The following is a 27,266-nucleotide window of genomic DNA, read 5'->3' as shown; positions in this document are numbered from 1 at the left end:
AACACTTATTCCAAGTTCTCAACCTTACAGAGTTATAGGAGCCAGTTTACTTACCCTCTCTGTTTCCATATTTGCAGAATAAGGATGATCTGTTTCCATTTAGTGGTTGATCTGCGAAATATATGAAATCAATGATGGTGATGAGTGAAGTCTGGGGATGAGTGGAAAAAGAAGAGTGTCTGCTCTCTTTCTCTGTTTTTCTCTTCAGTAGCTTTAATTGTGCTGTCCTGTACCAGATTCTTTCCCACATTAAAATGTCCCTCTAGATGCTCCCATATCCTGCCTACACAATGTGAAGAATCCACTTTGTTGTATTTCTTAACCTAGGTCCCCATGTTATACAATATTTTTATATGATTCAGTCATTCAACAAGTATGTGTGTGCTGTGCTAGGTGCTGCAGTCAGGAATGGTTTCTTATTCAACATTCACATTCAACAAATACTATATTTAGTCAGTGTCTATCACGTACAGTTCACATGGTGGGTGCTGGGAATATGTTAATTAAGATAGAAAGTTGACCTTAAGAATCATGTCTAGTGAGAATTATAAGAATGAACAGCTAGGGCAGGTCATGGTGGCTCAGCAGGCAGAGTTCTCACCTGCCACGCCATAGACCTGGGCTTGATTGCTGATGCCTGCCCATGCAAAAAAGAGAGAAAAAAAAGAATGAACAAATAATCCTTAAACTGCGTTTATGTTTATCATTAAATTATCATGTCTTTTTCTAATAAAAATTATCTAAATGCTATTCAGTAAATGTTATCAGCATATAAGCATGATGAGTTACTATATTTCAAAATAAAGGTAAGGAATTTGTCATAGTAGCCAGGGTGGTTTTGTCATAATTCTCTTTCTGTAATCCCTACAATATGGTAGAGCATTCATGGGCCTCTTTTCTACTTTTGCAGATGCAAGAGCTCCTGCCAGATCTCAAACCCAGCTTCTAATCCTAGAGCCCTCCTAATGTTTGAGATTCTGTGATGTCATCTGCAACTCTAGACTTGTGAGCAACCCCTGGATAGACTCCCAGTAATCTTATTGCCAGTTTGTCCACTTTAGCGACCTCTGAAGCATCCTACTACCTTGAATTGACATATTGGCTGTTGCCATGTCCTACTGATGCCATGTTCAGGGAAATTTTAACCTTCCTCATGCTCTTGCAGTTGATGAGGCTATGCCGATCTAGAATATGAGGTAGTGGCATGGGGGATGGCATCACAATTGCACTTCATGAACATCAACTGGCAGTTCCCTTTAAGAGTCGTAAGTTTTTCTTCCTCATGGAAATATTAAGTTGAATAATAATAGAAAAGGGTGTATATGAAAGAAACTATGGTGATTACATCTGGTATGCATTTTGTAATTGTGCATCAAGAAACATCTAATCTTATCGACTTGCTTTTAATAAGAACCAGATACTTTTGAGGTTTTATTACCCCAGGGGTCTTCCAGCATCATAAGAAAATCACCCACGTAACAACAGAGAGTCTCACAGGTTAAGAAAAGATAAAAGCCTGGAAAATAGACTGGTATTAGCAACAATGAATGGCTTTAAGGTTTATTGAGAGATTTTTCAAATTCAGATGATATATTTAGGAAGGCTCAACTGGCATAAGAGAACGACTGAGAGTAAAAGCATTCAGACCAAATGTGTGGAAATGTCTTCAAGGACAGATTATACAATAAAGGAAAGTCAGAACTTGCCTGATGGAAAGAACTTCTCCTGTACTATTTTGTTAAGGTATTGAAATTCCCTGGGCAGAAACATTGTAGGGCCTCTATAATGTTGTTTTCCACCTTATGTGAATGCGACCCCAGAACCATAGCAATTGCTTTACCTTAAGTGAAATTTAGACATGTCTTTTTAGAACAAGGGTCAAACACAAAACTGTGAGTCTCACTGTCTTAGTTTTGGCTCTCCCAAAAGCAAACTCTGAGACAAGCATTTGATTGCAAATGGCATATTTGGGTCATGCAGCCAGCAGTAGGTAAGTGGGGAAGAGAAACAGGGGAGGAAAAGACAGTCAATAAAGGCACACTATTAATTCAGTTACCACAGCAGGAAACTGCAGCTTAATCCCCTGACACTTCCAGCCTGTTACAGTAGGCAGGGTGGTCTTCTGAGGTTCCAAAAAAAGATATGCAGAACTGGCAGCTGGGAGTCTATAGCGGTGCATGAAAATGTTCAAGGGATGATGGAGGGGCACTGAAGGCATCTGCATGATGCAGTTTTGTTCTTATTCTCATATTTACCAACTGTGTTACATTAAATTTCCCTTTTAAGGTAGAATACACATCTCAATGTAACTCTATTGCTTTTCAATCACTCTTAGTCATTAAGAAAATTTCATTCTACTTTTTAAGACTGCATCCTTCATTTTAACATTTCAGTCTTAAATTTGTATTCCTTCCTCCTTCTCCTATGTAGGCTTGGCTGGTGTCTATAGTGCTGGGGGAGGGGCCTGGGCCAGGGCTCACCTCCTCCTCCTTTTCCCTGTGCTTCCCATGTAATGTTGGGAGTGGGGTAGAAAGAGGAAAACACATTGTCCCCTCTTAAGTGACTGTCCTAGGTGAGCATGCTGTTTCTCTAGGCTGGTTTGTGGTGCTTCTCTAAAACTAACTGGCCGCTGATAGACAGAAATTACTTCCAAATCATGGCTTTCTATTGGGAAGCTTTCCTTGGTTGTTCAAAGGACTCTATTTTGGTCTTTCCCAACAAATATCTTGACTAGAAACTACTGCTTTGAGTATGACCTGTTTCCTTCCACCCAACCTCCACAAAGAGTATCCCAGTGAGTCTCCTACTTCTGGGGTATCCCTTACTGTATTAGTTAAGGTTCTCCAGAGAAACAGAATCAACAGGGAACACTTGCAAATATAAAATTTATAAAAGTGTCTCACGTGACCGCAGGAATACGGAGTCCGAAATCTGCAGGGGAGACTGTGAAGCCAATGACTCCGATGGAGGGTCTGGATGAACTCCACAGGAGAGGCTCACCAACCAAAGCAGGAATGGAATCTGTTTCCTCTGAATCCTCCTTAAAAGGCTTCCCGTGATTAGATTAAGCGTCACTCATTGTAGAAGACACTCCCTTTTGGCTGATTACAAATGGAATCAGCTGTTGATGCAGCTGACATGATCATGATCTAATTCTATGGAATGTCCTCATTGCAACAGACAGGTCAGCACTTGCCCAACCAGATAAACAGGTACCGCTGCTTGGCCAAGTTGACACATGTCCCTGACCATGACACCCACTTACTAGATATCCTGATTCGGGGTGTCAGCAAAATAGCTCAAATACAACCATTTCACAATTGTACTGGCTTGAACTGTGTCCCTCCAAAATTCATGTCAACTGGGAACCTCAGAATGTCACCTTATTTGGAAATAGGGACTTGCAGATGTAATTAGTTAAGATGAGGTCATACTGGATTATGGTGGGCCCTAAATGCAATATGACTGGTGTCCTTATAAGAAGAGGGAAATTTGGTCACACAAACAGACAGAGGGAAGATAGAGGGCCCCATGAAGACCAAGGTAGTGATTGGAATTATACTGTCAAAGCCAAAAAATGCCTGGACCCACCAGGAGGGAGGAGGCAAGGAAAGTTCCTCCCCTAGGGCTTTTAAAGGGAGGTGGCCTTACTAGCACCTTGATTTTGGACTTTTAGCCTCCAGAACTGTGAGGGAAAACATTTCCATTCTTTTTAGCCACTCAGATTATGAAAATTTGTTAAGGCAGTCCTGGGAAACTAATACAATGATGAAAAGAAATCCAAACAAACTTGCTGCTTGCTCTTTGACCTTCAGCTTTACCACCTCCCTCCTACCTAACAGCATTGGCACTCAGCTGATTGATTTCCTAAGCATCTCTGAAAGGAGTGGTCCCCAGCTTACTCAAGGGGACCAGTGGAGCATCTCCCATCTTTAGCAGTGCTTTTATTAAGTCTTTTTTCCCTGTACTTCCTTCCAGAAGGGAACACCTTAGAGCTGTGAAGGGACAGACTAGCACTTACTTTAAATGGGACACTCCTTTCCTCTCCCAGTCTTCGTCTACTATGAAATTGGCAAGGAGGTAACAGTATTCTCAGCCAGCCTTCTGGAAAAGTTGCTGACCCCCAAATTTAGCACTTTCCTCCCTTAAGATATGCAATACTTAAAAACATTCTATTCTCAATTCTGGTTGTTAGTAGCAATTCTGTGATAATCAAGAAAAGTCCCACTTAGCACAACGCTCATTTGTTACATCAAATTCCCACACACTACCATATTTGGGTCTCAAAACAGTTCTCTAAATTTTCAAGGCAAATGTGATCCCCACTTTATAGAGGGGGAAACTGAGTTTAAAGAAGACAAGCAACTTGAACAAAATCATGCAAAAAACTAATGCAAGAATGTGCGTTTGAAAATAGAAACCAATGTGTGTCTGAAAATAGAAACGGGTCACTTAATCTCTCTGCCTAGTGCTCGCTTTCTTTCTTTCTCTCTCTCTTTCTTTCTTTGTTTCTTTATCTCTCCTTTTTTATCTCAAATGTAGTTTTTTAATTAGAGAAGTTTCAGATTTACAGAAAAATCATGCATAAAATACAAGTTTCCTATATCAAACTCTATTATTAACATCTTGCATTATTATAATTGATGAAAGCACATTTTTATAATTGTATTATTATAATTATCCATTGCTTAACTTAGGGGTCACTGTGTTATATAGTCCCATGAATATTTTTAAAATTTTTGTTCTTGTAACATTTATACAACCTAAAATTTACACTTTTAACCACATTCAAATATACAATTCAGTACTGTCAATTACATTTACAATGTTGTACCACCATCACCACCATCCATTACCAAAACTTTTTCATCATCCCTAATAGAAACTCTGTTCTTTCCTAGTGCTATTTCTTATATTAGGTTAGACTGTGAGCTCGTTGAGGGCCAAGACCATATCTCATTTGTTTCTCTTTCCCCAGACACCTGACAAAATAGCATATCTTCTGCAAATAAATGAAAGAGTGAATAAAGTGACTTATTTCTAGATTTTCCATTGAGTCTGAGAGTCTCCAAATCAAAAGTGACAATAAAATCCATCTAATCCAACTCTCCATCTGATGGTTGAACTCCATCTACAAGTTTACTTTGCTCTTCAGCATAGCACTTCAGTTTTTTAAACCCTGAGGCCGTAAGTCAAGCACCTTTAGTTCATATACTGATTCCACAAGGGACATGGTCTTGAATCTCGTATGACTCAAAGCTCAGTTATCAGCAGTGGTAGAATTAGTTGCCAGGCACTGTGCTAATTGCTTTACCTACACTTTCTTATTTAATCCTCAAAATAAACCTATGGAAGGTGTTGCTATTATTCTTATTTTACAAATAAGGAAACTGAGGCTTAGACTAATCAAATTGCTTTTCCAGAGTTACATGGCAGGAAAATAAAAGTTTGAACCCAGCACTCTGCTGATTCCAAAGCCTGAAATTTTACTCAGGACAACTCTCAGACATGATCCTAGTCTCTGGTCTGACCAGGACAGCATACATTGGAGACATCAACCCTTCATTCAAGAATACTACACTTAAGGCTGCCTACACACCATCTAAGAAAACATTCTCTTCTATAATCCAAAACAGATTCTTACTTCTCTGTCTTGTCCTAAAAATAAGGGCTTTGTGGCATTCTCTGTTTTCATGTGTATTTCCCCAACAGGTACTCCCATTCCATGAAGCTGCTAGTTTTGAGGAACCAATATACGTATCTCTCACGATTAAGACATGGCAAGGAGAGTGAAGTATGAACAAGTTAAAGCAATTGGCAAGTCACTGCTGTCAGTAAAGAAAGGCTGTTTTCTGAGAAGATGACTTGTGTGGTCCTGAATGAAGCTGAAATAGAATTCTCTGACGGCTCCCATCTTCCAGACTCCTGTACCAATTAGACATTTCTTCAGAGTGTTACTTTGACATTGGGAGACACTCTAGGACCTGTACACATTTCAACTGCATAATCATTGACTCATTGATGCGGGAGGTTTAGAAGTCAACCAGACTGACCCCCTGACCATAAAGAAGAAACACTGAGGGGGGTGATCTCTTACCCAATGTAACACAGCAACTTACTGATAAGCATAGCACTTCTCTTCGGATGCCCAGGCTTGTATTCTTGCCACTCAATTCTACTCCCTCCACCAACCATTTGAAGCTATGAGGAGGTCATGTGAGAAATCTCAAGAACTGCGCACTTGCTAAACGACAGTCATTGTGCATTAATTCTCATTGGTCATTATAACTACAATGAAAGCTGATATTTTCCTCATTTTATAGGTAAGAAAATTGCCAGGGAAGTGGCAGAACCTGCATTTAAAACTAGAATTCTCTAATTTCAAAGATTGGGTCCCCTGCACTAATGCTATTCCAATAGCTGAACCCTGATTTACCTCTCTCTCTCTCTTTGTCTCTCTCTGTCTCTCTCTCTCTCTCTAGGGTCCCTTTCCCAGTAAATGGAATCACTATCTTTCCAATTGCTTAAAGCAATAACTGGGAGTCTTTTCCTTCTGTCAAGGTCCACATTTAATCATTCTCCACATTCTGTACATGCTACCTCCTAAAGATCGACCTATTTCTTTACTTTCCCACTGTCACTATCCTCCATCATCACTTTCAACCTACCACCATGACTATTGTAGAAGCCTGATTTACCTGCCTATCTCCACTCTCCACACCAGAGCTAGGTGTCCATTTACCTGACCATATCATCTTTCTACCTAAAACTGTTTATGGCTTTCCAGTGCCTTGGGACAGAACCCAAAATCCCTAACAGTATTCACAAGCCCTTAGGAAAGCTGGTGTTTCTACTCCCCTTTCTGGTCCTGCTTTCCCCTTTGTTCTCTAGTTTGCCTCCAGCCCTTCCCGTGTGCTTAGGGGCATCTTTGCCTGGCTAACACTCAGACCTTCAGATCTCAGCCTCAACTTCACTTGCGGAAGTTCACCTCTGAGAGCCTTCCAGATCAGTTTAGCTCCCCCTATTAGACACTCCTGTGGCATCTTTAACTTAACTTTTTGTCTCACTCAACAACCTTGTAATCACATGGTCCATAATCTATCTTCCCCTGTAGACCATAAGCTTCTCTGTGAGGAGTGGGATTGTGTCTTTCTTATGAACTCCAGTACAAGCCCAAAGCCTGGCCCATGGTGGTCAGTTGATATGTAGTGAATGAATGAATTAAAGGATTAGTTCTCCAAGTCAGATGATGACCCATATATGGAAGCTCAGCACTGGAGCTGCATTCAGCCTCTAATCCACCTCCTTACAAGATGCTACAATTGGGAAATTTGTAGACTCCAGGTATCAAGTGTGGTCTGTTTTATGATATTTAATATGTCTTTTTCTTCTCAAAATGAATGGGAGCTTTGTAAACAATAGATGTTAGGGAGGCAGTATTTAGATTCATTAGCCTTGGTTAATATAATGAATTTAATCATTGCATGCAACTGATTGGCCACATATTTTCCTTTCTGTTGCCAAACATTAAATGTGTGCTGGCTTAAGTTCCTACTAATGGTCCTCCTTCAGCGATAAATAACTACCAGACCAGCACATGTGCCTGAGTGTTGGCAGCAATATTTATATATAAACACAATTTGCCTAGATGTAGCAACTTAGAACAGCAGAGTGCTTGAAGGACTCTGGGAGTCATTAAACACAGCCTTCTTATTTCTCAGATGTGAACACTGGACTTTCAGGTCAAGAGGGTTGATTAAGTACATGTTAAAATTACCCTCTTCACAATTTAAACTCATAGAAATTCTGGATAAAACATTTTAGAAATTAATAATCAGTTTCAAAGCAAGAAAGAGAAATACCCTTGTACTAGAAATATAGAGGCAACCCCAATGGTAAATGGAAGCTGAAGCCGAATTGCTCATGAGGGGGTCAGGCTCAATACAAACTATAGGAACTGAAGCTTCAATGTTTATGTTGGGAAGGAATTGGGTCCCAAGACTCAGCTCACGAGAGGAGCAAAAGCTAGGACCCCTGCATGGACCTAATAGTTGGAATATCCTTTCCATCCATGAAAGAGGTTCTCTAACAAGTAGCCCCAGGTCATAGCCAGGAGCAGGCTTATCCATCCTGGCTGAGTGTGGAAACACAGCAGCAAGTGGAAATTCTAAAACTGTACCTTTCCGGGAACAGATCTGACTTGTCTTACAAGTATATAGAACAAAAATTCTGGAAACTAATGTGAGAACTGATTTAGAGGCTGTGAATTCTATAGTGTCTTGTCAAAGATAACCATTAAGTCACCTTACAGGCCTGGAACAGGAAAACAGAAGGGAATTTGGAGGCTTACACAGTCTTTGGAAGGACTTCGGTAGCAAGGTCAGCAAGGCTACAGCTGGATTTCAGGACATCTGAAAGTTCAGGAATAATAGGCAGGCTGCCATCAGTGAGCTCAGTTGCTTAAATGCCAAGCAGGTGATTCTCTATAACAGGATTCAGTAAGCTAAGGCCTATGAGCCAAATCTGACCCACGATCTGTTTTGGTAACATTGGCCACCTAAGATTTTTTTTATATTTCAAAATGAAATTAAATAGAAGATGTGACAGAGATCTTATGTTGTTTGCAAGGGCTAAACTATTTATTAACTTTACAGAGAAAAGTCCTTAACAGAGAAAAGTTTTCTGGATCCTTGCTCAGGAGGACACCTGGAAGGCACTGGAAAAACATTACCTTTGCTTTCTGTCATTGCTCTTACATCTTCCTACAAAAGCCTTGGCTTTAGACTAATAGCTTCTCTTTATTTTCCACTTTCCAAATGTTACATGAGTGCTTCTCACTGTCAAAACCTACCCAAGAACCATACTGGCACGGGATTCTGTGAAATGGAGTTCTCACACTTCATTTCTAGATGCAATGCAAAATGTAGAAGGGGGGCAGTGCAGTGGTTCAGTGGCAGAATTCTTGCCTGCCACACCGTAGACCAGGGTTCAATTCCTGGAGCATGCTCATGCCAAAAAAATGTAGAAGGGGCAGGGATGATACTGAGGTGGCAGTGTAGCATAGAAATCCTACACCTGGTACATACGTGGTTGTAAAACCCTGTGTAAGATAACTCACATGGAAGAAGAGCTCATACACCAAAATTCCAAAACACTGTATATGTATGTATGTATGTACATAAGTTTTTATATGTCAGTGCATGTAAGAAGTATCACAAACCTTGCAAAATGGGAAAATTTATGTAGGAAAAAATAAAAATAGCACTGTGATCTAAGAAGAAATTTGAGACAGAAAGATCAGGAAGCTGGATTTTTGTTTCTTTTTAAGTAGATATGAGAAAAAAACAAGTAAATACCATGATACCACTTTACTCCCACTTTATCAGAGATGGAACTTTGCTGAAAAAAAGAAAATAAGTCTAATAGGAAGGAAAAGATGCAAGAAGCGTGAGAAAAAAAAACTGGAGAAACTAGTAAATCTAAAATAAGTATTGAATATAATGCATGAACAAGGATAATTATTGTTATAAGAATAACAATAACTCATATAAATATTTAAGATAAGCCAGAACTATAAAATTAGACAGCGATATCATAGTAGTCAACCCCATAGTAGCTGGGGTAGAGACTTGGTGGGATCAGAGAGAGATTAAAACATGTTAAGGTCGACGTCACTTTTAAGTAGGATCAGGCACTGATTGACTTTAGGCTTTACTTGAAAAATTTGAATTTAGGTACATATGTTAAAATTTTAAGAATGACTATTAAAATAATAGTTTTGTAAAATTTATAAATACAGGAACAGAAACTATAAGGATTAAAGAAACCTCGATTATTCAAACAGAAAGCAAGACAAGTGAAAGAACAGAAGATGCAGAGGCTCAAGGAGGAGTCCTGGCACACACAATGTCATGCTGCAAGTTAATGGTTCAGCCAGGATCCAACCCAGAGGATACGATTCTGAGCGCTTGGCCTTATTCGCACCCTGTTGTCTCCCCCATAATCCATTGTTGATGCTTACAGAAGAACCACGTGCATCCCACTGTCAAATTTGTGTGCTCCCATAGAAATGTGAGATGCAATTTGGTTGTTTATTCAAAAAAAATATGCTTTGTATTTATATATATCTGGTTTAAAATTCCAGTTCTGGATCCACTGGTTGTGCATCCTTGGGCAAAATATTTAACCTCTCAGCTTTAAGTTCATCATTTGTTGCACTAAAGGGTTAAACATTAATTGATTCAATATATATTAAATGTATATAAAGCACCTGGTCTAATTTCTGGTGCTTAGTAAAAGTTCAATAAATGTAGCTGCAGTTTATAGGACAGGATATTTCCAAAATAGGAGGAAGGATGGCAATGCTGAAGAAGAAATATTGTATTTCTCCGAGGAACATGGCAAAACCATTTTAAAAATTAATGATGAGGTGAGAAGTGATGATCAAGAACAGGTTGGGAAGCATGAAGCAAAATAAAGCAAGATTTCAAAATTGAATCTGAGGGTGATATAAGAGCATCAGAGACTCCACTACACAGTGCAAACTACCAGGCATGAACACATGTCTGATGGTTAAACAGAGGCTGGCAAACCACAGCCAGTCATCTGTCTTTGTAAATAAAATTTTAATGGAACACAGCCTATTTACATATTGTCTGTGGCCACTTTTACACTACAGTGGCAGAGTTGAGACACCATGAGGGCCACAAAGCCTAAAATATTTACTATCTGGCCCTTTAAGGAAAAGTTGACCATTCCTCTGGCTTAAAGAAACAAGCCTATTCAGACAATTTCCACTTCCCTGGTGAGGCCAGTCCTATGCCTTTAAACCAGACCAGTCCACCAGGTAGCAGGGTCCATTAAGATGAACTGTGGTATGTACATACGATGGAATATTATGCAGCTGTAAGACAGAATAAAGTTATGAAGTATGTAACACATGGATGGACCTTAAAAACATTATGTTGAGTGAGATTAGCCAGGAACAAAAGGACAAATACTGTATGGTCTCACTGATATGAACTGACATTAGTGAATAAACTTGGAATATTTCGTTGGTAATAGAGACCATCAGGAGATAGAAATAGGGTAAGACATTCGGTAATTGGAGCTGAAGGGATACAGATTGTGCAACAGGACTGAATATAAAAACTCAGAAATGGGCAGCACAATTACTACCTAACTGTAATACAATTATGTTAAAACACTGAATGAAGCTGAATGTGAGAATGATAGAGGGAGGAGGGCTGGGGGCACAAATGAAATCAGAAAGAAAGATAGACGATAAAGATTGAGACGGTATAATCTAGGAGTGCCTAGAGTGTATAATGATAGTGACTAAATGTACGAATTTACAAAATGTTTTTGCATGAGGAAGAACAAAGGAATGTCATTACTGCAGGGTGCTGAAAATAGATGGTAATTAATATTTTAAAATTTCAATTATGTGTGAGCCTAAAGCAAAAAATGTTTATTTGGTACAAAATTTATATTTTGACTAGTGCATTTCCTAATATAACTTATGTAGATAGCTTAATTGAACACCATAAGTACATGGAAACTTGAGTAGGACATGAGGTTTTGTTGGTTTGTCCAGAGTGATGCCCCAATAAATCCCAGAGTGATTTGATCACTGAATAAAAAAGTATTTGTAAAGTCCCCATCAGGGAATGGTGTGAACAGAAGAAAATTCAACTTCCCCAAGTTAAATTCTCGATATTCTCACAAGCAGCGTGGACAACCAAAACTATAGGCTGAGCCCCCAGTCTTGGGGTTTGTTCATATGAAACTTAACCTCACAAAGGATAGGTCAAGCCTACTTAAAATTAGGCCTAAGAGTCACCCCGAAGAGAACCTCTTTTGTTGCTCAGATGTGGCCTCTCTCTCCAGCCAACACAACAAGCAAACTCACCACCCTCCCCCTGTCTATGTGGGACATGACTCCCAAGGGTGTGGACCTTCCTGGCAATGTGGGACAGAAATCCTAGAATGAGCTGAGACTTAGCATCAAGGGATTGAGAAAAACCCTAGAATGAGCTGAGACTCAGCATCAAGGGATTGAGAAAACCTTCTCGACCAAAAGAGGGAAGAGTGAAATGAGACAAAGTGGCAATGTCTGAGAGATTACAAACAGAGTTGAGAGGTTATCCTGGAGGTTACTCTTACACATTAAGTAGAAAAAAGAAAAAAAAAGAAAAAAAAAAGATGAGCCTAAACTACTTCCAACCTATTTATTACAATTGCCTTCAATTATTTTTCTTTGGTCCCATCTAGGGATTAACTTCCTTCCTACTTCTGTCTGTATCTCTACTTCTATCTATATCTTTGCTTACTTCTTGAAACTGGTAGTTGAACCTGACTAGTTTAATCTTTGAAACACACTGTGGTAGTTAGTTCAGGTGTCAACTTGGCCAGGTGAAGATGCCTAGTTCTATTGCTGTGGACATGAGTCAATGACATGTGAACCTCAACTGTTGCTGATTACATCTGAAGTTGGCTAGAAGGCATGCTTGCCGCAATGAATGATGTTTGATTTAATTGTCTGGTGCTTAAATGAGAGAGCTTAACGTAATACAGCAAAAGCAGCTCAGCATACCTCATCTCAGCACTGGCAGCTCAGCCCAGGCCTTTGGAGATGCAGAAAGGAATCATCCCAGGGAAAGTTTTTGGAACCCAGAGGCCTGGAGAGAAGGCCAGCAGAGATTGCCCTGTACCTCCCCACGTAAGAAAGAACCGCAGTTGAACGTTAGCTGCCTTTCCTCTGAAGAACTATACGTTAACTAAATAAATCCCCTTTTATTGAAAGCCAATCCATCTCTCTTGTGTTGCATTCCAGCAGCTACAACACACACTAACAACCTTAACTGTGGTCATCTCTGTCTCTGATTGATCTGTTTGATCTGGTTTCCTTGAGCAAGGCTACCAAAATTTCTTTTAGAACAGGAAACTTGTCTTACTCATCTCTGATTTTCTCACAGTTCATGCCACTCAATAGCAAATGTGTGTTCACTAAACAAATATTGTGTGTTTAAGAAAAGCAAATCCAGATTTCTTTTTCGCATGGGCAGACACCAGGAACCAAACCCGAAATCCAGACATTTCTAGAAAACATACTAGCCATAGGAAAGGAGGCAAGAAGAAAGAAAACATACATGCCTTCGTTTCAGGGCACTCAGCTGGTGTTAGGAAACTGGTGGAAGATGAGATAAGAAAAGTAGGGGGAATCCAGATGAAGGCTGGCCACATATTCCATGGGTGTTAGGAATTCCTCAGGGAAAAAGAATCAACAAGATATATGTGACATATACTATATAAATATATAATATATGTAATGTAAATATTATGAGGTTTGTTATAGGAATAGGTTCACATGACTGCGGCAATGGGCAAGGCTTAATTGTGTAGAGCAAGTTTCAAGCTGGGAATTCAGATAAAGGTTTTCAACGAATTTCCCAGGAGAAACTGAGAAACTGCTCAGCTGAAGTACAGAGAGATTCTTTTTTCTCACTGTTGAAATCATCACTTCTTCCTTTAAGGCCTTCAGCTGATTGGATGAAATCTCTCCTGTTGCTGAAGGCAGTCTCCTCAGCTGATTGTAGATGTAATCAGTTGTAGATACAATCAATTTACTGATGATTTAAATCCACAAAATATCCTCATAGTAACCATCAGGCCAGTACTTCCTTGACCAAACAACTAGACACCATAACCTGGCCAAAGTGACACAGGAACTTACCCATCACACCATGGCAGGACACTCAAATTTGATTCTGAAGGCAACTAATGATTACCAATCAGAGTTGGGTGAAGCTTTTCTACCCGTCATTGTACTTAATATATCCTGACTCAAAGAGAGGGGGCTAGAAGGTGACAGGGATAGAGACTAAGGAGAGGTGTCTAGGATTGTGCCATCCTCTCCCCACCCAGTTATGCCTCTGTAGTGCAGGGAACTAACCCCTGTAAACTCTAGTCTCCAGGTTCCCTGCCAACTGGTATCTGGTTCAGTTTAACAATGGGAGGCACTGGTAGAAAGTTGGAGGGGGGAAGGAGGGAAGATATCAGGGTATTCCTACCCTCTCTCTTTTGCTTCACAAGGTGTCTCCCATGTTGCTTCTCCTCTGTAATCTCTGAACCCATGGGGCAGCCCCTCTTCTACATCCCCAGTTCCTGCTCTGTGGGTCTCTCTCCTGCGTTCTACCTTTTCCCTACATCTGAACAGCCCTGGTGTGGGAGGTGGGGAGAAAGCAGCTTCCTCTGGATTGCCTCACTGTTCCCATTTGCCCTTTCAGCTCTTCTAACATATTCGTCACTACTTCACTTGTTAAATTCTCTCCATTAAACTTCCTCGGTGAGCTCTGACTGGACTCTGATTGAGACAAGGACTAAAGAGGGCAAGAGATATTGACTTTGTTTTTATATTAATCTCTGTACCCCCTAGTACCTAGCACAGAGCAAGCACTCAGTAAGTACTTATTTCATTAAACTATTAAAAAGATTAAACATTTCCTTTTCAAAATCCTAGTAACAATGAACCCAAGCAGTAAGAATGAACATATTACAAAGATGGGAAGGTGTTTTGAGGATCCATGAAATTGAAAAAATTGAAAAATTGAGTAAAGTCATGTTTTAGGGGCTGCCACACATACTGGAGCCACAAGAAGCAACCTTTCCATAAGATTTGGACTAGACAAGGCAGCTGGAATATGGAAGCCATTCCAATTTGCTTAAGGAGACCAAGTTTAGATAAAATGCTAGAACTCTAGAAGCCTTGTGGTTCAAGTTATAAGGCATGGATACCAGCTAATAGTTACATAGTGCCTCAGCAGGAGGTAATGAAGTTCTTAAGAAATGCAATATGGGCTCAGGCTCTGCAGTGTGGCTTCCAGTTCCCAACCTCCAACCAATCCCTGGAATATTTATTCTTTATCACTCCAACCAGGCCCCAGGTTTTGATCAAGCTTTCCCTTAAGAGGCTCAGCATGATGCACTAGAGTGAGCATAGGTCTTGCATCTGAAAACAAGATTCTATTTTCACTTGGATGCTTAATAGTCTTGTGAGTTTTCCAAAATTATTAAACTCTTTAAACTGCAGGTTTCTTATCTATAAAATAGAGATAATACCGGCAACACAATGAATCTGTAAAATTTAAGTGAAATGACCTAAAATATCAATTAAGGGTATAGTAGAGTGGTTAAGGAGATGGTCAATGAAATCAGGCATTGATTGGAGATTCTACTCTGTCCCTTATTAATCTCTCTAAATTATAGTTTCTTCACCCATAAAATGAGGGTGATAATGTCTACTTGATAGTGTAGTTATAAAGATTAAGTAAATAGTTTTTGTAAATTGCTCAGCAAGGCACCTGGTACCTCATAAACACTCAACACCATTGTAATTAGTATGTCCTGCTTCACCCATTTGTGGCACATACTCACTGCATCCTTTAATCTTCACAGCATACCATAAGTGAGAGTGTTGTTATTAATCCCATTTTAAAGATGTTTATACTGAGGCTTAATTTGCCTAGAATTAAATAGTTAATTAGATAATCAGAACTGACTCTGACTACAAAATCCTTACCTGTAACCAATAAATATGCATATTGCCTCTGAATCATTAATCATTAATATTGTTGTTATTCTAGGCTACAAATAAGGTGCCCAGTACACTTCGGCTATTTTTATCTATTATTTCTCTGCCTTTTATGTATAAGAAAACATTTACCACCACCTATTTTGAATGAGGTTCAAGGATCATTTTCTTAAGTTAATGAGGAGTATTTTTTCAGGCTGATGTACAAACACATGATTTTTTTTTTTTTTTTGCTCTAGAGGCAGTAAATATATTTTGTTTCATTTTTAATGTGTCATCTAATCTAAAAATTGCTGTATATTTTGGAGAGCTTTCTAGTAAACATAACACAATGCCAGATGTCGTTTTTTTTTCCCCGCAAAGTCAAAGAAGTGGTTTAGAAAGAGCTGCGAGCTTGGAGCCCAGGATTCAGGAGTTGAAGTCCAGCTCTGGGACCTTCAGCATATCACCAGACTTGTCTGGGCCTCAGTTTCCTCATCCATAAAATGAGGGTGTTGAACAATGTGACTTTAACACCCCTTCCAGACCTAACATATGAATGTTACTTTGCCCACAGTGTCAGTGTCTTTTATAATGCTGATGGTAATAGAAGAAATTTGCTTAACTGGGCACCTAAATGCCTTCATTTGATATTACTAATGTGGGCTCCTATCCTCTAGGACTTGACTTGCAGGAAAGTGTCTAAAATTACAGCTCCCTCAAATCATGTTATTTCTATGTATAAAGCTAACCCTGACACTTAAAGTTTGAAGCTTTTATGATTTTGGCTGGAGTAGACATCCTGTTTTCCAGGAAGAAGGTGTTTTAAAATCAAGTTCTCTGCAAACCTACTTTCTCTCAAAATCATATTTGGATGAGTACAATGAGTAAAAACATACGGATTGCATTTTCATTAAAATTCACATGGGTGAAAAGTGGGTAAAGGGAAGAGAAGATGGGGAGGAGAAAAAGAGAGAGGAGGATTATAACAGAAGAGAGGGGTTCAATTGAACTAAAAAATCTGAGATCGTTCTCTAAGACAACTGCCAAGTAAAGGTTGTACCAGATTCATTATCACTCCCTGACGGCTAAAGGGACTCCTGGGTGCCCTAAGATTGAACTCCAAATACTAAGAGGTAGCACGATGAGGGAGAAAGACAATTGCCTTGGAATCAAATCACAGTTTGAACCCTGGGTCATCATTTGCTAGCAGTGTTGCTCTGAAAGTCAGTTGTCTCAGAAGCTCATTTCTGCAAATGGAGAATAAAGTTTTCCATCTTAACTTAGTCATCTGAAAATGTTCTTTCTCAACTCTACCCTCCTTCAACCCTACATTTCCAAGTCTTGTGAAAAGTCAACAACCTGCAAAAATAATTGTGTGTGGGCTCTAGTATTATAGTGACTACAAAACAACATGTACACAAATAAATATGTTACATCTGGTGGTTGGAGAAAACCAAGGAGAGAGGGAAATCTCCATTTCTCTTCAGCTTTTGTGGTTAAGGCAAGTTCCCACGTTTGGTTCCTTCTAAGCTGTTCTTGGCCACCTCACCCTTGGTCTTGCTTCCTGTCTCCATTCAGTTCCCACAGCCGCGTGCTTTTCTAACTGTTTCCAGGGTTACCTTCTATTATCGCTTCTTTCCAAGGTCTCTGGGCTTGGTTGGGAGGAAGGATTTAATTAAGGCCAAGTCTCCTCCACTTCTCTCAGACCATGAGCCTGGCTGTCCTCATGATCTTAGTATTTAATCTCCCACCACGAGAGTGGAAAGAGTAACCTCATTATGGTTTACTGACACTGTTGGTCCTGACAAGTTAAGTGGGTTGAAGTTTAAAACTCAATCCTTAAAACATTCTGAACCCTAGACTAAAATGACTTTTAAGGACCAATCTTGTCCAAGTTCTAAGTTTTACATACACATGTCCTCTGTGACTCAGTTTTGTGTTTAGATTTCATTAATGACTTCATGCTCATCTAAGTGTCAATTCTCACACGTTTGACACCATCACACTTTATGGAATTGGTGTGCAGAGATCCAGTCTCTGACCTCTTTGGAAGTGTTAAGGATCAAGTGAAACTACTGAATGAGCCAATGAAAGACCCAAAAGCATAATCTATATTACCACTTTGTGCTTACAACTCCAAAAGAACAAACCCATACCTATTTTTTCATCTTGCCAGGAGAAAAGTTATTATAATAGAAGTAATGATGATGATAAAGATAATTACAAATAATAGTACCCATCCATTTCTTGAGCATGGACTATGTACTACCATTGTGTGAAATGCTTTATGTGTATCATCTCCTTTTATCTTCTCAATAGTTCTTGAAATGCATGTTTTGTAGCCACTCAGCAGTTGAGGAAATAGAAGCTTAGAGAGGTGATATAACTTGTCCAAGGTCACACTAATCATTCAGAGCCAGCATTGGTGCTCTTTCCCCTGATGAAGGAAGGCAGGGGTTTTATTGCTTATCTGCAGATGGGTGGTAAAGTAAAAAAGATAGTGAAGGAGGCAGGCAGTGGAAGTTCTTGCAGAAGATACAAAAGGCATGAGCACCAGAAGCCAGCGAAGAAGTCAAGGAACAGCACTAAGGAGTGCTTCCAGCAATTGAGACTGGGGGTGGGATTGGATACAGGGCAGTGCTTAGATTTATGCCAAGTATCATACTATACTTGCTTGGGGCTACCAAATTGAGCCACCCCATACAAAGGTGACTTTGTGAACTCAGTTACAGAACTCAAAGGAAATTCAGTGGTTAGGATGGATCAATGGCTCCTGGCTTAGGACAATCCCATCACCCTAAATGAGTCTCCTCAGCTCACCCAAGCAGTGTGAAAGGCAGAACAAGTATTTGAACAGAAAGTTGTGAGGAATATATTGTATGAAATTGTGGGTATATGGAACTACAACTACAAAAAAATTGGACAACTTTGCTTTCCTTTCTTCTGAAAGGAGAAAACACAATTCATTGATAGTAAAGAACAGTAGGAGTTTATATTTAAGAGTCTTTGGCATAGTAGTGACAATTCTACAATTCTCTAGTTTTCTGAGTCTAAAGCAATTAACTCAAATTCATGGTATTTAACAACCCAGACTCCTTTAAGTCCTTCATATCATAAATGAAGCAGAGTATGAGAGATCAGGGAAGGTGTGTTAGTCAGAGTTCTGTAGAAAAACAGAACCATCCAGAAAGATCTGCAAATATGAGATTTATAAAGATGTCTTATGCAACCGTGGGAATGGAATAGTGCAAAATCTGTTTAGGGCAGAATGTGAAACAGGCAGCTCCAATGATAAGTGTGGAGGAACTCCATAGGAGAGGTTCACTGGCTGAAGAAGCAGTGAGAGTCTGTCTTCTTCCTTAAAAGCTCTCAACTGATTAGATTATCTTGTTGTGGGAGACACCCTAGTTGATCGCAGATATAATCAGCCACTGATGCAATCAACTGACTGATGATTTAATCCACCAGCCAGAAATATCCTTGCAGCAACAGTCAAGCCAGTGTTTGCCTGACTAGACAACTGGGCATAATCCTCTGGCCAAGTTGACACCAGAACCTAACCATCACAGAAGAGAAATACTATACTTTCATTGTTCTCCCCATTAATCAAGTGGATTTTAAAACACACTGTCATTATTTAAAGATTACCAGTATTGTCTACCTTTGCCTCCCAGATAGACTGACCAACTTCTGCTTGTCTTTAAAATTCACGTTAGTTGTCACTGAGGGAAGTCAGTTTGTCAGGGGCATCATCTATTTAATTCCATCCCTCCTATTTTTGCCCATTATCAATGTAACCACAGCACCTGGGCCTTACCTGCATAATATCCGCCATGTTTTTAATTATGCACCCTCTTCTGCAGACTCTGCCCTCCTTAAGGAAAGGACTTTATTTATCTCTGGTCTTTATTTAAATAAAGCTTTATTTATCTCTGGTCTCTATATAAAGCATATAGCTTACTTCTGAATGGATGAATGAATGAATTCTTTATTAGGACTCAAGCCTGAGTTCCTAGTTAATCCAGAATCCTGCCTTGTACCAAACAAAACAAAATCCATGGTTTTAGACTGTCTTTAATTTTTTCATCATGAATAATGTGAAATTATGCATATATTTATTTGGTCCAAGGGTACAAAACAGGAGCCTCCACAAACATTTCAATCAGGAACATATGCTGTACAGGTGATCAGTAAACATTACATCAGAATGGCTATCCAGAAGCAGCTACTACAGCAATAGCTTGAATCAATTTTGTGACTTTGTTATTTAGCAAATTGAAACCCATTTTGGGGGATTGAATCATGTCTCTAGCAAAAGCCACATTCAGGTCCCAACTCTAAGTTCTATTGTAAATAGGAGCTTTGAAGTTATTATTAGTTAAGGTATGCCCAAATGAAATGAGGGTGAGTCTTAATGCAATGTAGTGGAAGTCCTTATAAACAAAGGAAATTGTACATGGAAAGAGATGTGCCATGGGGAGCAGCCAGAACCTGTAAATCAATGGAAACCAGAAAAGAAAGAAGACACCACCAGTTGTGTTCCCATGTGACAAAAAAGCCAAGGGCCAATGGTTGTCAGAGCCAACTTCACAATGCCGGTCTTCAGGAAAAAACTGATTTTGGTCTTTGCCTAACCTCAAAACTATGAACCTATAAATTCCTACTGTTTAAGCCAACCTATTGTATAGTATTCATTTTAGCAGCTGGGAAACTAAAACATCCATTAATCATTTTTAAACAGTAAAATTGGCAGCTGACTAATTAGTAAGATGAATCTTAGAAATGTGCTCACTCTGGTTAAATGCATAGGAAGTGGCTAAAATACTTTAAAGATTCTCCCACATTGTCACATTCATGGCTCTTTCCACTTGTGCATTTATATTATATAACAATCCAGCAAGCCTGTAACCTTTACTTATAAGAATGGTGCCTTAGTCCTTACCCTTAAAAGTTCCTAACCATCAGGTAAGGGGAGTTTTGGGCAGCTGAGGTTGAAGTCAAGGATCATTTAATAATCCTGCTTCAGGAAAGGTTCTGTGTTTGCACTGAGTGGCACCTTTCATTCAGGACGGTAATACAGCACCTGAAAGAACAAGAGCTGGAACCCCATCAAGTTTGGAAAACATATGTATAAACTCTTTGGTGGCAGTTTACTGTAATATGTTTGTTTTTTAAGAAATGTTTATATGTAGTGAGATGAGTTCTCAGGTTAAACTGAGATTAGTTTTCAGTATAACCTGGTAGCAAGGTTATGAAAGAGAAGTTAATGCTTCCCTACTTCAGACTCTTTTGAACCTACCATTTTTTACCAAAAAGAATCCAAGATGTGTGTTTGATCCAACAGCTTAGGTCAGTTTATAGCACATGATCTTAGCATCTTGCTATAACTAACTAAGACAATTTGCACTAGTGAAGTAAGGTTTCTGTAAGAAGAAATAAATGTTTATCTAAACTGCATGAAAGCAAATTAGTGCCCCCTCTGAAAATTGCCAGATTGTTTTAAACACAGTCCAGTTCTGTCAGTTGAGGATTTTTATACTTGTTAATGCAAAGCTCATTTTGCTTTTATGAACAACAGATCCAAGAAAATAAAAGTAGACTGCTCTCCAAAATCTGGTCCCATATTATACAAGCAATGTTTTTCCCCTGCTATTTTATAAAAATGGCTCCAAAAGTGTCACATCTTAAAGTTCCTCCCCCAAAAAGGAATTCTGTGGCTATATGGTCAAACTTTTAGTTGCAGATAATAGAATCCATACTAGCTGATTCAAACAGAAATAGTTTCATGCAAAGGGTGCTAGGTAACTTAATGTGAACACTAAAATGCAGCCCACGGAGATGTGTGGCCACATCACAGATATACTCCATAGGATTCTACTAGTACAGTGCTTCTCACAATTTAATGTACATGCACATTTTACCACATTCCTTGAGATGTGGTTAAAGTGCAGATCCTGATTCCCATAGGTCAGGGTGTCATCTGATATTCTGCATTTCTATCCAGCTCTCAGATGATGACAGGCTGCTGGTCCATGGATTACACTTGATTAAAGAAGCTCTAGCAAAAAACCCACTGCCACTGCCACCATCTGTCAAAGGTACTCATGATGTGAAGGATGGTTAGTAGAACTTCTACTACCAATTCCCCTAAAACTAAACACATATCCATTTCCCTTTCCAGAAGATCCTTTCTCCCTCTTGGCCTACTTCTATCATTGTCTCTTCTCTTTCAAAGCTTACATAAGTTTACCTGGCATAACTTTGGCTATATACTATGCCGCATCTCAAAGGAGTCCAGGAAATGCAGTTTCCAGTGCAGGAAGGTGTGCTGGTTTGAAGTTGTCATGTTCCCCAGAAAAGCTATGTTTACTTAATCCTGATTCAATTTTGTAGGGGGATCTCTAGAATAGATTTTTCCATGGATATGTGACATTCCCAGTTGTTGGTATGACCTTCTTAGACGGAGATGTCACTGCCCACTTAAGGTGGGTCTTAATTAGTTTACTGGAGTCTTTAAGAGAGCTCACACAGAGGGAAAAAGCTCAGAGCCAACACAGACAGAGATGTTTGGAGATGCAGAAAGAAAATGTCTCCCAGGGAAACCATTCGAAACCAGAAGCCAAAGGACCAGCAGATGCCAGCCATATGCCTTCCTAGCTGACAGAGGTGTTTCCACACCATTGGTCTTTCTTGAGTCAAGGTATCTTTCTCTAGATGCCTTAGTTTGGATATATTTATGGCCTTGGAACTGTAAACTTGTAACTTAATAAATACCCTTTACAAAAGCCAACTTATTTCTGGTACATTGCATTCCAGCAGCATTAGCAAACTAAAACAGAAGGCACCCAAGCTAGGGACAGATTTATGGGTGTTGAATGAGCCAATTTGTAGTATTTTCCAAAAATATGGATAATATTAACATCATGAAAAACATAATAGTTAATATCTATTGCAAGCTAACTATATACTAGACATTAAGCTATATTTTTTGCTTGCACTGCCTTATTCAGTCTCCACAAAAATTCAAGGAAGTAGGAATTATTATTATCCATTTTTCAGATTATGAAACTGAGGAATAGAGATTTTAGTGGACTTGCCCAAGAGCAAGACAGTAAATAATAAGGACAGGGTTTGAATACAGGTGGTTAGACATGAAGACACACACTCACTCCTATGCCACACTGCCTCAAATAAGACTGGGAAATCATACCCCTTCTTAGAGATGCACAAAACAGTGCACTTCAAGTCTCTGACAAACCCTAAGCAGAGAAATCTGTTTAATGATGATTAACCCTGTGTTTCCCAAACATATTTGGACTTGGACATTTTTTTTTTGTCAAATAATATTTATTAATATTGGGCAGAAAATGTTCCACAAACATGCTTTGGAAGATGCAGCCCTAAATAATCTCTTGGCTCTAAACAGACCATAGCTTAGAATTTTTTTTTTTTTTTTTTTTTTGCATGGGCAAGAACCAGGAATTGAACCTGAGTCTCTGGCATGGCAGGCAAGAACTTCGCCTGCTGAGCCACCATGGCCTGCCCTATAGCTTAGAATTTTAATCCAGACAGACTTTGCATTGCCATGTGATAACTTGGATGGGTGGTTCTCAAAATTTGGTTTTGTCCGAATCACCAGGATTTCTGTTTCAGTTGCCTGAGGTGGGGCGTCCAGTGATTTGCCACTTAACAGGTTCTCTGAGGAGCTGATAGTGCTGGTCCAGGGACCACAATTCAAGAATCATTGGCCTGGCCAGTGGGCAAGTAATGGTACATCTCTGAGCTTTGGTTTCCTTATATGTGAAATGGGAACAATCATGCCTACTTTGTAGGGCCATTAATTCCCTCATTTAATAGATATTTATGAGTGCCTACTCTGTACAAGATATGGTGTTCAGTGTGGGGATACAGTGGTGAGTCAAACATCTAAGGCCTTTGTCCTTATGGCATTTACAGACCAGCTGTGGGAAGAACTTGAGATAATTTTGCAGCATGTGTGTATAATCATGCCTGTCCCACAGAGATAATCAGGTCCTTCTTTGCTTCCCCTTTACCAACCCCAAAATGAGCTCACTCATTCCTACATCCCCACCTAAGCCTATAAACCTCACCTTCTCAACTCTCCCCCAGCCCAAGAATGTTAATCCTTTAATGCACAACTCAGAATTTCTTTACTGAAACTTTACTTAGCTGCTTCCCTCTCATGATTACCTTTTGTTATGTCAAACTTCTATAATACTTATAATCTACTTTATATATGCAATAATTATTTTCCATTATATACATGGGTATAGATGCATATACTGGATTTTAAAAATTCATTGGGATTTCATGTCTCCTATTTAGGTGTCCAAAATGTTTTTGGTACCTACTGTGTGCAACACGCTGTAATAATCTTTTGCTTTCCCCAGAGTGCAATTGTTTTAGTTTGCTAAAGCTTCCAGAATGCAATATACCAGAAATGGAACAGTTTTTAAAAGGGGGAATGTATTAAGTTGTAGGTTTACAGATCTAAGGCCATGAAAATGTCCAAGTTAAGCTACCAAGAAGAGGTTGCCTTCACTCAAGAAAGGCTGACCTATCTGGAACACCTCTGTCAGCTGGGAAGGCAGATAGTTGGCATCTGCTGGTCCCTTGTTCCTGGACTCCATTTGTTTCAACCTCTGTTCACGATAGAGGGTTCTTATTTGGCTTCTCCATGGCTAGGTTTCATCTCTGGGCTTCCCTTGGTTCTCTCCAAGTCCTGGCTTGCTTAGCATCTCATGGGAAGGCACATGATGATGCCTGCTGGGCCTTGCATTCTCCAAATGTTGGGGTCTCTTGTTGACTCTGTCAGTTCTGAAGCAACTGTTCTAGAAAGGTTGGCATCTAAAGTTTCTCCAAAATATTTCCCTTTTTAAAAGACTTTAGTAAACTAGTCAAGACCAACCTTGTATGGGCGGAGTCACATCTTCATTTAATCAAAATCGTGGGTGTGTAACATCTCCATGGAAGTAATCCACCCACAACTGGATGTGTCACACCTTCAAGGGAACAATCCAATCAAAGTTTAAACCTTAAACAATAGGTCTGGCTTCACAAGATTGGATCAGGATTACAACATGGCTTTTCTGGATACATAATAGTTTCAAACCAGCAAAGCAATGTTCATCATAAATTCTCAGAAAATTAACATTGTATGATAGACTAACTCATCTGAAATTTATTGAGCACCTATTACTTGATGCAAAATATTAGGGCTTTAGAAACAATACAATATAGTACCATTTGGGCTCCTTAGAACAGAAATGATGCTAGTTACATATCTGAACCCTTAAAAGCAATATCTATTGTGGAGGAATTCAATTTTTGTAATAGATAAATAAAAGATGCTCCAGAATAGTATGCAAGTAGTTATAATACACAATGACAACAAGAACATAAATCCAGTCTGAATTCCATTAGATTCTAGAGGCCTAAGTCTGTCTTTGTATGGAGTAGAAGTATTCCTAAGATATTTATAAGACATGTCAATCTTATGTTGAAAAATGAGATAATTTCTCCTATTGAAAAATGAAAATAGAAAAGCCCATACAAGGAAAAGCAGATGCAGTGGTCTGGCAGAATATACAAATGTAAGTTGTTTCCAAAGAATGATAAGCACCAAAAGTGATTAGAAAGAGTGATAAAATGAAGTTGAATATAGAGGTTGATACCTTTATAAGGGTAAGCATGCCTCAGTTTTCCATATATTCTTTATTTTGCAATCATTCATTCATTCTACTTTCATTCATTCTTCATTAACTGACATTCCTACATAGTTACCATGTGTCAAACACTTTTTTATGTGTTGGAAAAGCGAACACATGTGTGTGTCAAGAGTTCACAATTCAGTGAAATTTAACCAGGATGGCAGTGTTGGGAAGTGTGGAATTTAGTTAGTCCTTTAAAGCAGCTAGTAAGTAGCCAGGAACTGTCTGGAACAACTGTTTGGGAGACCTCTGTGAACAGATACATACAAATACCTGCCTGGAACAGTTGGAAGGGCCAAGATCACAGCAGAGAATTGTGAGTAAATTCTTCCACATTGTGGAGACTTGCACTCCTCCCCCACTGCATGGCATCCTATCTTGGCTGAGCTCAGAATATTGGAAAAGGGCTGTGCCCCAAGGAGAGGGGCACAGAAAGCCAGGTTCCAACTTTGGCTCTTCACTGGTGAACACTGGGGGCTGGGAGCTGGCTCTGAAAAGAGATTTCTTTTATTCTTTAACTATTCTAAAGGGCTCCTTAGAGAGGCATTTTCAGTTGTCAGCACTGTTCCAGGCAAGGGTGGAGCTAAGATAGGTCTGAAAGACAAAATAGCTGAGTCAAATGAAGGAGATAATTCCCTAAAAGGCAGATTTTCCCCAAGAAAAGGGGGAATATGCCCAGCTCAAGTGGTGGTCCTCACTCAAAGAACTGAGACCCTAGGGACTGGAAAACAGAAACAGCTTAAGCTTGCCTTCTACCTCAGCCTCTGTCTCAACCATGCCACTGACAGGGAGACCATGTGTGAATTTCTCAGCAGAAATTATGGAGGCAAGAAGGCAGCGGTATAATGCACTTTAGATACTGAAGGAGAAAAACTTCTAGCCAAGAATTCTGTGTCTGGCAAAACTGTACTTCAAAAATGTGGGAGAGATAAAAATATTAATAGATAAACACTCAGTGCAAGTATTTGTGACTAAGAGATAAGTTCTATAAGAAATACTAAAGGAAACTGTGCTGGTTTGAAAGGATGTATGTACCCTAGAAAAGCCATGTTTTAATCCTAATCCCATTTTGTAAAAGCAGCCATTTCATCTAATTCCTATTTAGTACTGTATACTTGAAACTGCAATTATATAATCTCCCTGGAGATGTGACTCAATCAAGAGTGGTTGTTAAATTGGACTAGGTGACAACATGTCTCCACCCATCCTGGTGGGTCTTGATTAGTTTCTGGAGTCCTATAAAAGAGGAAACATTTTGGAGAATGAGAGAGATTCAGAGAGAGCAGAGCAGAACGACATAGCCACGAAAAGCAGGGTCCACCAGCCAGCCACCTTTGGAGATGAAGAAGGAAAATGCCTCTCAGGGAGCTTCATGAAACAGGCAGTCAGGTGAGGAAGCTAGTGGATGATGCCACGTGCCCTTCCAGATTAGAGAGAGACTCTGACCGTGTTCACCATGTGCTTTTCCAGATGAGAGAGAAACTCTGACCGTGTTCACCATGTGCTTTTCCAGGTTAGAGAGAAACTCTGACCGTGTTCACCAGGTGCCCTTCCAGATGAGAGAAACTCTGGCCGTGTTCACCATGTGCTTTTCCAGATTAGAGAGAAACTCTGACTGTGTTCACCATGTGCTTTTCCAGATTAGAGAGAAACTCTGACCGTGTTCACCATGTGCCCTTCCAGCTGAGAGAGAAATTCTGACCGTGTTCACCATGTGCCCTTCCAGATTAGACAGAAACTCTGACCGTGTTCACCATGTGCCCTTCCAGAGGAGAGAGAAACTCTGACCGTGTTCACCATGTGCCCTTCCAGATTAGAGAGAAACTCTGACCGTGTTCACCATATGCTTTTCCAGATGAGAGAGAAACTCTGACCGTGTTCACCATGTGCTTTTCCAGATGAGAGAGAAACTCTGACCGTGTTCACCATGTGCTTTTCCAGGTTAGAGAGAAACTCTGACC

Source organism: Tamandua tetradactyla, chromosome 2 (genome assembly GCF_023851605.1).
Source record: "Tamandua tetradactyla isolate mTamTet1 chromosome 2, mTamTet1.pri, whole genome shotgun sequence".
Lineage (NCBI taxonomy): Eukaryota > Metazoa > Chordata > Mammalia > Pilosa > Myrmecophagidae > Tamandua > Tamandua tetradactyla.
The sequence above is the reverse complement of the archived record's forward strand: the minus strand, read 5'-3'. Positions refer to the sequence as shown.